The sequence below is a fragment of the Nomascus leucogenys genome, chromosome 9 (assembly GCF_006542625.1).
Source record: "Nomascus leucogenys isolate Asia chromosome 9, Asia_NLE_v1, whole genome shotgun sequence".
Taxonomy (NCBI): Eukaryota; Metazoa; Chordata; class Mammalia; order Primates; family Hylobatidae; genus Nomascus; species Nomascus leucogenys.
This window is the reverse complement of record NC_044389.1, coordinates 47,500,962-47,515,110: the sequence shown is the minus strand read 5'-3', so window position 1 is coordinate 47,515,110 and position 14,149 is coordinate 47,500,962. Positions and strand designations below refer to the sequence as shown.

General features: G+C 37.4%; 1 protein-coding gene across 1 annotated transcript in view; it reads right to left on the bottom strand.

The window, feature by feature from the left end:
- Positions 1-14,149, bottom strand: part of CLOCK (clock circadian regulator) — a 113,724-nt gene that overhangs the window by 77,181 nt on the left and 22,394 nt on the right. The window lies entirely within an intron of this gene.

Below are 14,149 nucleotides of genomic sequence, written 5' to 3'. Positions count from 1 at the left end.
AATAGCTGACCTTGCCATGGATGGATAAAAGAATCAACTGATCATCAAGCGTCCATTGTGCAGAATGAGAAAAAAGTCTCATCACAATTCTCAACAAATAATTAACAATTACTAAGCACTTTACTATGTGTAAAGCCCTGTTTTAAGCACTTGACATGTATTTATTCAATCCTCACAACATCACTATCAAGCAAGTGCTTTCATTATCCTATTTATCTAGTATAATTTTAATGACACAGTCCAATCATGGCTATTAATTTTCTTGTACTGACAACATTCTCAGAAATGTCAACAATACTTCTTGACACAATATTGAAAGCACTTTAGTGACTCTTTTATCAGAAAAGTACTGCTTAAATATCAACAAAGAAAGACTTTAGAACATTAATTTGGTTCCTTTAGCTTTTCTAATTTAATACCACTGTTTCCCACCAACAGTGTAAAAGTAAACTAGTTCAACCATTGTGGAAGTCAGTGTGGCAATTCCTCAGGGATCTAGAACTAGAAATACCATTTGACCCAGCCATCCCATTACTGGGTATATACCCAAAGGACTATAAATCATGCTGCTATAAAGACACATGCACACGTATGTTTATTGCGGCACTATTCACAATAGCAAAGAGTTGGAACCAACACAAATGTCCAACAATGATAGACTGGATTAAGAAAATGTGGCACATATACACCATGGAATACTATGCAGCCATAAAAAATGATGAGTTCATGTCCTTTGTAGGGACATGGATGAAACTGGAAAACATCATTCTCAGTAAACTATCGCAAGGACAAAAAACCAAACACCGCATGTTCTCACTCATAGGTGGGAATTGAACAATGAGAACTCATGGACACAGGAAGGGGAACATCACACTCTGGGGACTGTTGTGGGGTTGGGGGAGCAGGGAGGGACAGCATTAGGAGATATACCTAATGCTAAATGACGAGTTAATGGGTGCAGGAAATCAACATGGCACATGGATACATATGTAAAAAATCTGCACATTGTGCACATGTACCCTAAAACCTAAAGTATAATAATAAAAAAAAAATACCACTGTTTCAGGTCCACATAAAAAACTGAGGGTAAAGTACAGAGATTTCCCATGTACCCCCTGACTCCATTAATGCACAGCCTTCCCCATATTCAACATTCCCCACCAGAGTGGTACATTTACTACAACTGACAAACCTACACTGACACATCCTTATCACCCAAAATTTTAGGCTTCACTCTTAGGGCTGTACATTTTATGAATTTGGACAAACATAATGGCATGCATCCACTATCATTTCATACCGAATAGTTTCATTGGCCAAAAGCCCTCTGTGCTCCACATATGCATCCCTCCCCTCACTAACCCCTACACCACATTCATTTTTTTATTACCTCCATAATTTTGCCTTTTCCAGAATGTCATAAAGTTGGAATCATACAATACGTAGTCATTTTAGATTGGCTCCTTTCACTTAGTAAATACACATTTAAGATTTCTCCATTTCTTTTCACGGCTTGATAGATAATTTCTTTTTGGCACTGAATAATATATTCCATTGTCTGAATATACCACAGTTTATCCGCTCACATAATGAAAGACATTTTGGTTGCTTCCAAGTTTTGGCAATTATTTAAAAGGATGCTATAAACTTCCATATAAAGATTTTTGTATGGACAGAAATTGTCAATTCTTTGTTTGCTAGATCATATGGTAAGACCATGCTTAGTTTTGTAAGAACCTGCCAAACTGTCTTTCAATGAGGCTGTACCATTTTGCATTCTAACCAGCAATGAATGAGAGTTCCTGTTGTTCCACACCCTCACCAGCACTGGATGTAGTCAGTATTTTGGATTTTCACCATTCAAATACGTATGTAGTAGTATCTTATTTTAATTTGCATTTCCATGATGACAGATGATATGGTGCATCTTTTCACATGCTTCTTGAGGTTTGTATATTTTCTTTGGTAAGGTATCTGTCAGCGTACCTGGCCCATTTTTTAACTGGTTTGTTGGTTCTCTTACTGTTAAGAGTCCATTGTGTACTTTGGATAAAAGTCCTTTATCAAATATGTCTTTTGCAAATATCTTCAAGTCGGTGGTTTGTCTTTTTATTCTTTTGATAAGTACCTTTCACAGACCAGACACTTTTAATTTTAATTAAATTTAATTTTTTTCTAACACGGAATACATCTTTGATGCTGAGGATAAAAACTCGCTGCCTGGCTGGGCACGGTGGCTCACGCTTGTAATCCCAGCACTTTGGGAGGCCGAGGCGGGCAGATCACGAGGTCAGGAGATCGAGACCACAGTGAAACCCCGTCTCTACTAAAAATACAAAAAAATTAGGCGGGCGTGGTGGCAGGCGCCTGTAGTCCCAGCTACTCGGAGAGGCTGAGGCAGGAGAATGGCGTGAACCCGGGAGGCGGAGCTTGCAGTGAGCCGAGATTGCGCCACTGCACTCCAGCCTGGGCGACAGAGCGAGACTCCATCTCAAAAAAAAAAAAAAAAAAAACAAACTCGCTGCCAAAGCCAGTCATCTAGATTTTCTCTTATGTTATCTTCTAGGAGTTTTATACTTTTACCATTTACATTTAGGTCTCTGATCCATTTTGAGTTAATTTTTATGAAGGGTATAAGGTCTGTCGAGATTCATTTTTTTGCACGTGGACAGTTGTTCCAATACCATTTGTTGAATACTATTCTTTTCTCCATTGTATTGTCTTTGTTCCTCTGTGAACCATTAGTTAACTATGCAATCATGAATTGCCTAACAATGTTTCAGGACAGACCGTATATATGACAGTGGTCCCATAAGATTATAATGGAGCTGAAAAATTCCTATTGTCTAGTGACTTTATAGCTGTTGTAGCCATCATAACATTGTAATGCAATTACTGTAGTCTAAGTGTACAGTGTATATAAAGTCTATAGTAGTGTACACTAATGTCCTAGGCCTTCACATTCAATCATCGCTCACTCACTGACTCACCCTACGCAACTTCCAGCCGGACAAACTCCATGGTAAGTACTCTATATAAAGTATACCATCATCTTTTATACTGTATGTTTACGTTCCTTTTCTACATTCAGATACACAAAATCTTACTGTTATATTAAAATTACCTACAGCATTCATTACAGTTAACATGGTGTACAGTCTAGGAACAGTAGGCTACACCATACAGCCTAGGTGCAGGGCAGGCTATGCATCTAAATTTGTGTAAATATACTCTATGTTATTTGAACAATGACAAAATCATCCAACAATGCATTTCTCATCTCAGAATATATCCCTGTCATTAAGTGACACATGACTGTACTGATGTGGATCTATTCCTGGTCTGTCTATTCTGTTCCACTGATCTATTAAAATACTTGTCTGTGCTTTCACCAATACCACACTGCTTGATGACTGTAGCTGTAAAGTCTTGAAGTCAGGCAATGTTGGATCTCCAATTTCATTCTTTTCTTTCAATTTTAAGTTGCCTATTCTGAGTCTTTTGCCTCTCCATATAAACTTATTGGAATCAGTTTGTTAATATGTACAACAAACTGCAATTTTGACTAGAATTATATTCAGTCTACAAATTGTGAAGAACTGACATCTTGTTAATATAGTCTTCCCATCCATAAACATGTTATTTAGTTCTTGTTTGATTTCTTTATCAGAGTTTTGAAGTTTTCTTTGTACATATTTTATATATATTTTATTAGATTTATACCTATTTATTTTGGGAGATATTAATGTAATGGTATTGGGTTTTTAATTTCAGAATTCCACTTGTTCACTGCTGATATATAGGAACGTAATCTACTTTTGCATATTAACCTTGCATGCTGTTACCTTGTGCTTATTGGTTCCGGTTTGTCAATTCTCTTGGATCTTCTACATAGACAATCATATCATCTTGCAAACAAAATGAGTTTTATTTCTTCTTTCGTAATCAGTATACATTTCATTTCATTTCCTTATCTTATTGCATTAGCTAGAACTTCCAGTATGATGTGAAAAGGAGTGGTAAAACGAGACATTCTTATCCTGTTCCTGATCTTACTGGGAATCTTAAGTTCTAGATTCTCAACATTATGTAAAACGTTAGCTATAGTTTTATTCTCACATTCATAAAATACTTTTAATCTTCCATTCATATCCCAATACCAACACCTATTTCAGTGACGCTCTTTACTGCATTTAGGCTGTTATGTCCCCTTACCTCTTTCGAAAAAATTATTATTTACCACTCTGAGGCACAATTCACATACTGTAACACTCACCTATTTAAAACCTACAATTCAGTGTTTTTTAGTATATTTACAGAGTTGTGCAACTATCACTACAATCTAATTTTATAACATTTTTATCCCCCCCCGCTTTGCTGAGCTGTAGATTTTTTAATACATGTTCTTTCTCAAGTTGAAGAAGTTCCTCTCTATTCCAAGTTTTACAGAGTTTTTTTTTTTTTAATAATGAATGGGTGTTGGGTTCTGTTAAATGTTTTTTAAACATCTATTGATATGATCATATGATTTGGTTTTCTTTAGCCAGTTAATGTAATGGATTATATTAATTTCTCACATGCTTGGATAAATCCCACTTGATCACAGCATATAGTTCATTTTATAAATGTTGAATTTGATTTGCTAATATTTTGTTGGGGATTTTTGCATCTATGTTCATAAGAGATATTGGTCTACAGTTTTCTTGCAATATCTTTGTCTGGTTTTGGTATTAGAGTAATATTGGCCTCACAGAACGAGTTAGAAAGTATTCCCTCTGCTTCTGTCTTGCAAAAGAGAATGTTAATATTGGTGTAATTTCTTCCTTAAATGTTTGGTAGAATTAGAACTCACCAGTGAACCCATCTGGGCCTGGTGATTTCTCTCTTAAAAGATTATAAATAATTGTTGACTCAACTTAATAGATATAGGCCTATTCAGATTGTCTACTTCTTGTATGACTTTTGGCAGACTGCGTCCTTCAAGGAATTAGTCCATTTCATCTAGGTTATCAAATTCGTGGGCACAGAGTTGTTCATAATATTCCTTTATATTTTTAATATAAATGGGAATCTGTTATGATTTCTACTTTCATGTCTTCTATTAGTAATGCGTATCCTTTTTCCTTAGTTAGCCTAGCTGGAAGTACATCAATTTTATTAATCTCTTCAAAGAACCAGCTTTTGGTTTTGTTGATTTTCTCTATGATTTCTTGTTTTCCACTTCACTGGCTGTTTTGTTTGTTTAGAGATGGAGTCTTGCTCTGTTGCCCAGGCTGGAGTGCAGTGGCACAATCTTGGCTCACTGCAACCTCCGCCTCCCGGGTTCAAGCGATTCTCCTGCCTCAGCCTCCAAATTAGCTGGGACTACAGATGCCCACCACCACGCCCAGTTAATTTTTTGAATTTTTTTGTATTTTTAGTAGAGACAGGGTTTTATCGTGTTAGCCAGGATGGTCTCAATCTCCTGACCTCGTGATCCACCCACCTCTGCCTCCCAAAGTGCTGGGATTACAGGTGTGAGCCACCACGTCCACCCTCTGCTCTAGTTTTTGTTTTCTTTCTTCTGCTTACTTTGGATTTAATTTGCTCTACTTTTTGTAGTTTCCTAAGGTAGAAACTTTGGTTTTAGATCTTTACTCTTTTCTAATATATGTATTCCATGCTATAAATTTCCCTCTAGGCACTGCATTTGTTGCATCCCACATATTTTGTTAAGTTGTTTTCATTTTCATTTAGTTCAAAACATTTTTAGATTTCTCTAGTGTGGCAAAAAACGATGAAAATAAAAAAATTTTTAATAGATTTCTCTTGAGAATCTTTGACCCATGTGTTGTTTAAGGGTGTTGTTTAATCTTAAAGTATTTGGGGATTTTCCAGCTGTTATTGATTTCTACTTTAATTATAACAGACACTGTCTGATTTCTATTCTTTTAAATTTGTTAAGGTGTTTTATGGCCCAAAATGTTGTCTCTTGTGGTGAGTATTCCACGTAGGCTTGAGAAGAATGTGTATTGTGCTGTTGTTGGATGAAGTAGTCTATAGATGTCAATTATATCAAGTTGTTTGACAGCACTGTTGAATTCATCAATGTCTTTACTGGTTTTCTGCCTGCTACATCTGTCCGTTTCTGATAATGGGGTATTAAAGTCTCCATTACAAGAGCAGATTAATCTGTTTCTCCTTGCAGTTCTGTTTTTGCCTCACATACTTACATGCTCCATTGTTAGCTGCATAGATGTTTAGGACTACTATATCTTCTTGGAGAACTGACCCATTTATCATTATTTATGCAATGCCCCTCTTTATTCTAGATAACTTCCTTGCTCTGAAAGCTGCTCTGTCTGAAATTAATATAGCTATTCATGCTTTCTTTTGGTTAGTGTTAGCATACTGTATTTTTCTCCATCCATTTTCTTTTAATGTAGGTATCTATATTTAAAGTGGGTTTTTTTGTAGACAACATAAAGTTAAGCCTTGATTTTTCATCCACTCTGGCACTGTCTTTTAATTGGTGTGCTGAGATCACTGACATATAAAGTGATCATTGATACAGTTAGATTAGTAGCTACCATATTTGTGATTGCCTTCTGTTCTTTATTCCTATTTTAGTCTTCCAGTCTTTTTCTGCCTGTTGCAGTTTTACATGATTCTATCTTCCTCTCCTTTCTTGGCATACTTTTTTGTTTTACTTTTAGCAGTTGCCCTGGAGTTCACAATACACATTTACAACTAATCTAAGTCTACTTTCAAATAACACTAAACCACTTTATAGGGTAGTGCAAGTACCACGTAATAATCCTAATACCTTCCTCCTATCCTTTGTATCATTCCTGTCATTCATTTCACTTTTACATAAGCGCATATATACATACGTGTATATATAAGCACACATAATTGAATACATTGTTGATAACATTATTTTGGACAAACCATCAGTTAAAAAGATAATGATTTTTTCCTTAAGCCTGTTAATGTGGTGGATCATACTGATTTTTGAATATTTAACCAGCCATGTATCCCTAGAATAAACTCCATGTGATTATTATAGTATAAGATTCTTTTGGCCGGGCACGGTGGCTCACACCTGTAATCCCAGCACTTTGGGAGGCCCAGGTGGGCGGATCATGAGGTCTGGAGATCGAGACCATCCTGGCTAACACAGTGAAACCCATTCTCTACTAAAAATACAAAAAACTAGCCGGGTATGGTGGCACGGGCCTGTAGTCCCAGCTACTCAGGAGGCTGAGGCAGGAGAATCACTTGAACCCAGGAGGCAGAGGTTGCAGTGAGCCAAGATCATGCACTGCACTCCAGCCTGGGCAACAGAGCCAGACTCCGTCTCAAAACACAAAAGATTATTTTTATATGCTGCTGAATTCTATTTGCTAATATTTTCTTAAGGATTTTTGTGTCTCTGTAAAGAATATTGGTTTTTAATTTGTTGTTTTTGTTCTGCCTTTGTCTGGTTGTAGTATCAGGATAATACTTGAAATGTTCCCTTCTCTTCTGTTTTTTAGAAGAGACTATGTAGATTAGACTCTGCAGTGAAACCAACTGGGCCTAGAAATATCTTTTTGGGGAGTTTCAGAATTACAAAATCAATTTCCTCAATGATTATGGGATAGTAGTAGTAGAATGTTGGCTTTTTCATTACTCTCATACATTGCTGGTGGGAGTATAAATTGATATAAACTTTATAGAGAACACTATGTCAATACCCTTAACAAAATTACAAATGTTTTTACTCTTTGGTACAGAAATATAGGGGTTATAACCAGCATTTTAAAAATGAAACATGGTGGGGGTGGGGAGTCAGATTGCAGGACACCTAGTTATGGTAAAGGGTATTTCCTGAAACTGTTGTTTCAGATATGTGTTTATCAGTGTGTATGAGTGTACTAGGTCATAACATAAAATATATTTCTTACTATGAGTTGTGGTCATGGAAGTTTGTGAGCTACTGTTTCAGCTTTAAAAGGATAACCTGAGACAAAAATTATAAGCTGACACTTAGGGAAGGGAGGGTATAATGTCAGGATATGAAGAGAAAGTTAAAGAAAATAAGGCAGATAAGGAGACAAAGCAAACGTGAGGTATGACATTACCAAGCTATGCAGAGCCATGAGAAAACTGGCCTATTTGGGGTAAATGCAGAGGAGAGAAGACGGGGAGAATTTATCTGACCAGTGCTAAAGAGACATAAGAGATCTGGCAAAGATGTTCCCACAGGGTATTAATCCCTAAACAAAAATCCCAAATATTTATTGTTTTTCTCATGACACCATCTTTGCTTAAAAGGTTGACTGTAGACATTCACTGTGCTCAGACTTCAAAGAACTATATCAGTGCTATGCTCTAAATATTTGTGCCCCTCCAAAATTCTTACATTGAAACTTAATCCCCAATGTGATAGTATTAAGACATGGGGCCTTTGGAAGGTGATTAGGTCATTAGGGCTCCACCCTCATCAATGAGATTAGTGCCCTTATAAAAGGCCTGAGGGAGCTTGTTCCCCTCCCTTTCCATCATGTGAGGACACAGCAAGAAGGCACCAGAATGGGCCTTCACCAGATACTGAATCTACTGGCACCTTGATCTTGGACTTCCCAGTCTCTAGAACTGTAAACAATAAATTTCTGTTGCTTATAAATTACTCAGACTAAGATACTTTGTTACAGCAGCCAAATGGACTAAGACAACCGACAAGCTATAAGAGGCAGTTCCAATGCCCTTGGATGACACTGAATCCCAGATCATCAATGAGTACCCTCATGTCAACACATTTTCCTCAAGCTAACCTTATATTCTGCCCCCCACCCAATCCAACACCTTTCAAAACATTCTCATACCTGTTTCCCTGGTTTCTCCAGATGCTTATTATTCAAGTCCTGCAATTTTATTTTATTTTATTTTTATTTGATAGGGTTTCCCACTGTTGCCCAGGCTGGAGTGCAATGGAGCAATAATTGACTACCGCCTCAAACTCCTGGCCTCAAATGATCCTCCCACCTCAGCCTCTGGAGCAGCTAGAACTACAGGCACACACCACCACGCCCAGCCAATTCTTAAAAAAAGTTTTTTGTAAAGACAAGGTCTCACTATATTGCCCAGGCTGGTCTCAAACTCCTAGCCTCAAGTGGTCCTCCTGCCTTGGCTTCCCACAGCACTGGGATTATAGGTGCAAGCCACTGAGCCTGCAGTCCTGCAATTCTTTTCGTATATAGGATAGTTCTTTCCAGAGCCGGGCTTGTAATTCTCTTCTTGGGATGTGCTAAGACCCTGACTATAGTTATTAACCAGAGGATAATGAGTCATAGTAGAGGCAGATCTTAAGAATAAACGTGATTGGACCAGGCATGGTAGCTCATGCCTGTAATCCCAGCACTCTGGGAGGCCAAGGTGGGCAGATCACCTGAGGTGAGGAGTTCGAGACCAGCCTGACCAACATGGTGAAAATACAAAAATACAAAAAGTAGCCGAGTGTGGTGGCAAACGCCTGCAATCCCAACTACTCAGGAGGCTGAGGCAGGAGAACCGCTTGAACCCGGAAAGCAGAGACTGCAGTGAGCCGAGATTGGCCACTGCACTTCAGCCTGGGTGACAGAGCAAAAATCTGCCTCAAAAAAATAAAAAATAAAAAATAAAAAATAAATAAACGTCATTGAACATTTATGGGCTCACTGCACTGTCTTCAAGCAATGATGACAGGAGAGGTGGCAGGGGGTCTTTCCTCTGCCAAAGGGAAATGGGATGCTTCTCCTTGCCAGGAAGCTTCAGCATGAATTGTAGGATTAAAAACCCTGAAGTACAGGGATCCTCTCTTTCCCTTTTAGGGCCCTGACTTAGACACAGAAGGCCTGCAAAGGTTGCATATTTAGTCCTCTCTGCAGTTGTATCACCTTAATAATCCGATTCAAGGCCAACATTTTAGCATAGTCTCCCTGAAGTCAACAGGATAAGATTCTGTTATCCTATAAAACTGTCATAGAAGCCCTCTGGGTTCCAGAGTATGCCTTAAATTGGCAATTAGTTGTGCTAAATCTAACCACTTTTTTAAGGCCACCAACAAAAACAACAACCTCATACCACAATCCTTAAAATTATCACTGCCCCAACACCGATCCAGTGAAGTATCTGTTTTCTCCCAACACCTTGACTTCTATGAGCCTCACTCCCATTAATTACAGATGAAAGCTTTAGAATTACAATGCCAACTGTATCCAAGGGTCATCAACACCTCATTTACTAACAGCAATAGTTTTCCCTACTATGCAGATGAACTGGTGAAAATTCAACTCCAAAAATGTCATTATGAGGATCTGCTTTTGTAGTATGAACTACTCCTAGAAAACAACACCTGAGGCAAAACAGACTGTTGACACAGGTATCCCACTGCTTCAAATTTATATTAATTTTACAATATACATTTAAAATAAATAAATCCACAGTAGATATACAGGGTTTTTCTCCCTCCCAAATCTTTTTAATAGTAAGGTTCAGTTCTAAGGAAACAAAGTGAGGTAATGTTAAACTCATACAAGCTACAAATTTTAGAGGCACTTTAAATACTCTTTCTCCCTTACTCCTTCACAATTTTCCCAGTTCTGTGACTGGAATCAATCTTCATAAATTCCTCTTCCTATCCCCTGCCTCCAGCACCAGCCCTCTTGAATCCATCCCTTGCTTTATATCAGAAAACTCTAACATTCATATTTGATCATGTCAAATTCCTTCATATAAAAATTGCTCCCTATAACAACTCCTTTGTGAACTCCAGATTTAGTCCCCAAGGTTCAGCCTTATCTCTTTCAAGTCTCTCATGATTTAACCCTTCCCATTTACTTGCTATTCCCTACATATATAAAATTTTGTCACAACTCCAAATCTATGCTCACTGTTTTTTCAGTCTACAATATTTTTACAGATATTCTTACAAAAGTGCAATTTTAACGTTGGTAAAATGGTTTCTTTCTCAAATGTACTAGAAAAAAAATTCAATTTTAAATGGAACTACAGTAATTTGTGTCCCTTAATTTATCTGTCACATAAATTCAAATTTCTATTTTTTTTGAGATGGAGTTTCACTCTTGTTGCCCGGGCTGGAGTGCAATGGCATGATCTCAGCTCACTGCAACCCACACCTCCCAGGTTCAAGCGATTCTCCTGCCTCAGCCTCCCAAGTAGCTGGGATTACAGGCATGCGCCACCACACCTGGCTAATTTTTTGTATTTAGTAGAGATGGGGTTTCACCATGTTAGTCACACTGGTCTTGAACTCCTGACCTAAGGTGATCCACCTGCCTTGGCTTCCCAACGTGCTGGGACTGCAAGCATGCGCCAACCCACCTGGCTTAAATTACTATGTTTTATAGAGCTCACTTATACATTTTAGATGTGTGCTGCTGCTCTCAAAATTCTGATTCTTGCTACGGTTATACCATAGTGGTAACGCCCCATGAATTATTGGCCTTCACAAGTATGCAAAGGAAAGAAATGGGCCTCAGACTCAGACATACTTGAGCAAATTATTCACTTTGCTTGAATTTCAGTTTCCTCACCTCTGAATTCTCTCTAAATACATCTATGGATGCTATGCAATTCTTACTAATATCTTATATTGATCTGTGTCCATATGGTATGCATATATGAGTGTGTATATAACTAGACAAACTGATCTTAGTATTTATGTGGAAGAGCAAAAAGCTAAGAATAGCTACAAAAATTTGAAGAAGAAAATGGAGAAAGCAGTCCTACAAATAATCAAGCCTTATAATATGGGTCTTTCAAAACAGAGATACAGAGAAGATCAGAAATAGAGTCATACGTATATTAAAAAGGCAGCATTATAAACAAAGAGGGAAAGAATGGACTATCCATTAATGGTAGAGACAACAGGTACCCAAAAAGGGCAAAAAGTTATACTGGATTTCTTTCTTACCACACGTAAACATAAATTCCAAGTGCTTCAGACCCAAATATGAAGGCAAAACATACCAATTTTTAGAAGAAAACACACAATACCTTCATATCTATAGGGTAGAAAATAACTTCCTTAAACTATCATGAACCTTAAAGGAAAACAAGCCAAGCACAAACTTTAAAGAAAAAAATAATATATTTGGCTTCATTCTAATTCAAATCTGAAATCTAATTTAATTTAAATTTTTAATTTTTCTAATTACCAAAATATCCCATAAACAAATGAAAAGACAAACCATGGACTGAGAAAATATACCACAGAAGATTAGTATCCAAAGTTTGTAACAAGATACTGCGTATCAGTAAGAAAAAAAGATAGACAAAAGATGTCAACCAGTAATAAACTGTTTTTTTTTTTAAAAAAAAAAGCATAAAGAAACAATAAACATAAGAAAACATGCTAAACCTCATGAACAGAATAAGTAGTTGGAAAAATAGGTAACTTAATCAGGTATCCTACCCCTTAAAGAATAATAAGATTAACAGCCATATATTCTTCACCTAGATTCATCAATTGTTAACAATTTGCCACATCTGTACACTTTCCACCATATATATGTATTTGTGAATGCACACTTTCCCTCTCTCATATACGTGTATGCATCTCCATATACAACATACAAATATGCACATGTACACACACAAACACACACACTCATTTACTTCTGAACCATATAAAATGACTAAGCTTGAAAGCAAGGAAGCTATCAAAACCTAATATGGTCATATAAAAAAGATTTAGAAGCAAATCTGAAGGGGCTCCTACTGGCCAGATATAGGCCAGGTTGAATAAAAAGAAATTGTGAAGCATGATAACATATAATGTGTATTGTTTAGCATAAGACAAACTAACAGGCTGGGTGCAGTGGCTCATGCCTGTAATCCCAGCACTTTGGGAGGCCGAGGCGGGCAGATTGCGAGGTCAGGAGATCGAGACTATCTGGCTAACACGGTGAAACCCCGTCTCTACTAAAAATAAAAAAAAAATTAGCTGGGCATGGTGGCGGGCACCTGTAGTCCCAGCTACTTGGGAGGCTGAGGCAGGAGAAGGGCATGAATCTGGGAGGCGGAGCTTGCAGTGAGCAAGATCGCACCACTGCACTCCAGCCTGGGCGACAGAGCCAGACTCCGTCAAAAACAAACAAACAAACAAACAAAACCAGACAAACGAACAAATGTAAAACTCTCACTTGTGACCAAATAGTAGCTAGAGTATCAAGTCAACCCTCGGGGTACAGAACAGTCATCACTATTTACACCTTCTTGGTCCAATGGACCCTTTATGTTTTCAAGTCATCTTATGAATTACTTATATGAGAATAAAGTGACAAAAAAATTACTAACACTGAAAAATTAAACATATCACAACCAAATTTTTATTCAAATTTTTGAGGCTCTGAAAATATATCTACATGACATGGATAATGTCCTCGGAATGCAACTAACTGATCATCCATGCATGAATCTGGAACATAATCATCCTGTACTGCTTCCGGGTTTCACATACATCTCTAATACCTCTCCAGATACATCTCTACATACATTTCAAATATATTTCTAATACTTCTCCAGATTTCTAATACATATCTCTAATTTCGTATCAGCTATCAATATTTCTACTCTTCTTGCAATTTCATCATAAAAAAATTGAAGAAGTTTTTGAAACCTTTGATGGCTTATAATTTTATTGAAGAGTGGATACCATCTTTTTTTGCTCCAAAACTAAAACATTCTTGTTTTTAAGCACCAATTAAAATCAGCAATCCAACAATTTTTTTCTTTTTAAATAATCTATTTCCTTCCAATCACCTTTGTTACATGTCTTTAGCATTACAAACTGTTATCCAGTAAATTTTGGCATGCAGACACCATAAAAGATCAAAGAACACATCATTTTAGCAAAACAGGATGGTGTAAGGCTCATCAGAAAATATTCATACCCGGCTGGGCATAGCAGCTTATGTTTGTAATCCCAGTACTTCGGGAGGCCGAGGTGGGTGGATCACCTGAGGCCAGGAGTTTGAAGACCAGCCTGGCCAACACAGGAAAACCCTGTCTCTACTAAAAATACAAAAAAAAAAAAAAAAAAAAAAAAAAAAAACTTAGCTGAGCATGGTGGCACCAGCCTGTAGTCCCAGCTACTCAGGAGGCTGAGGCAGAATTGCTTGAG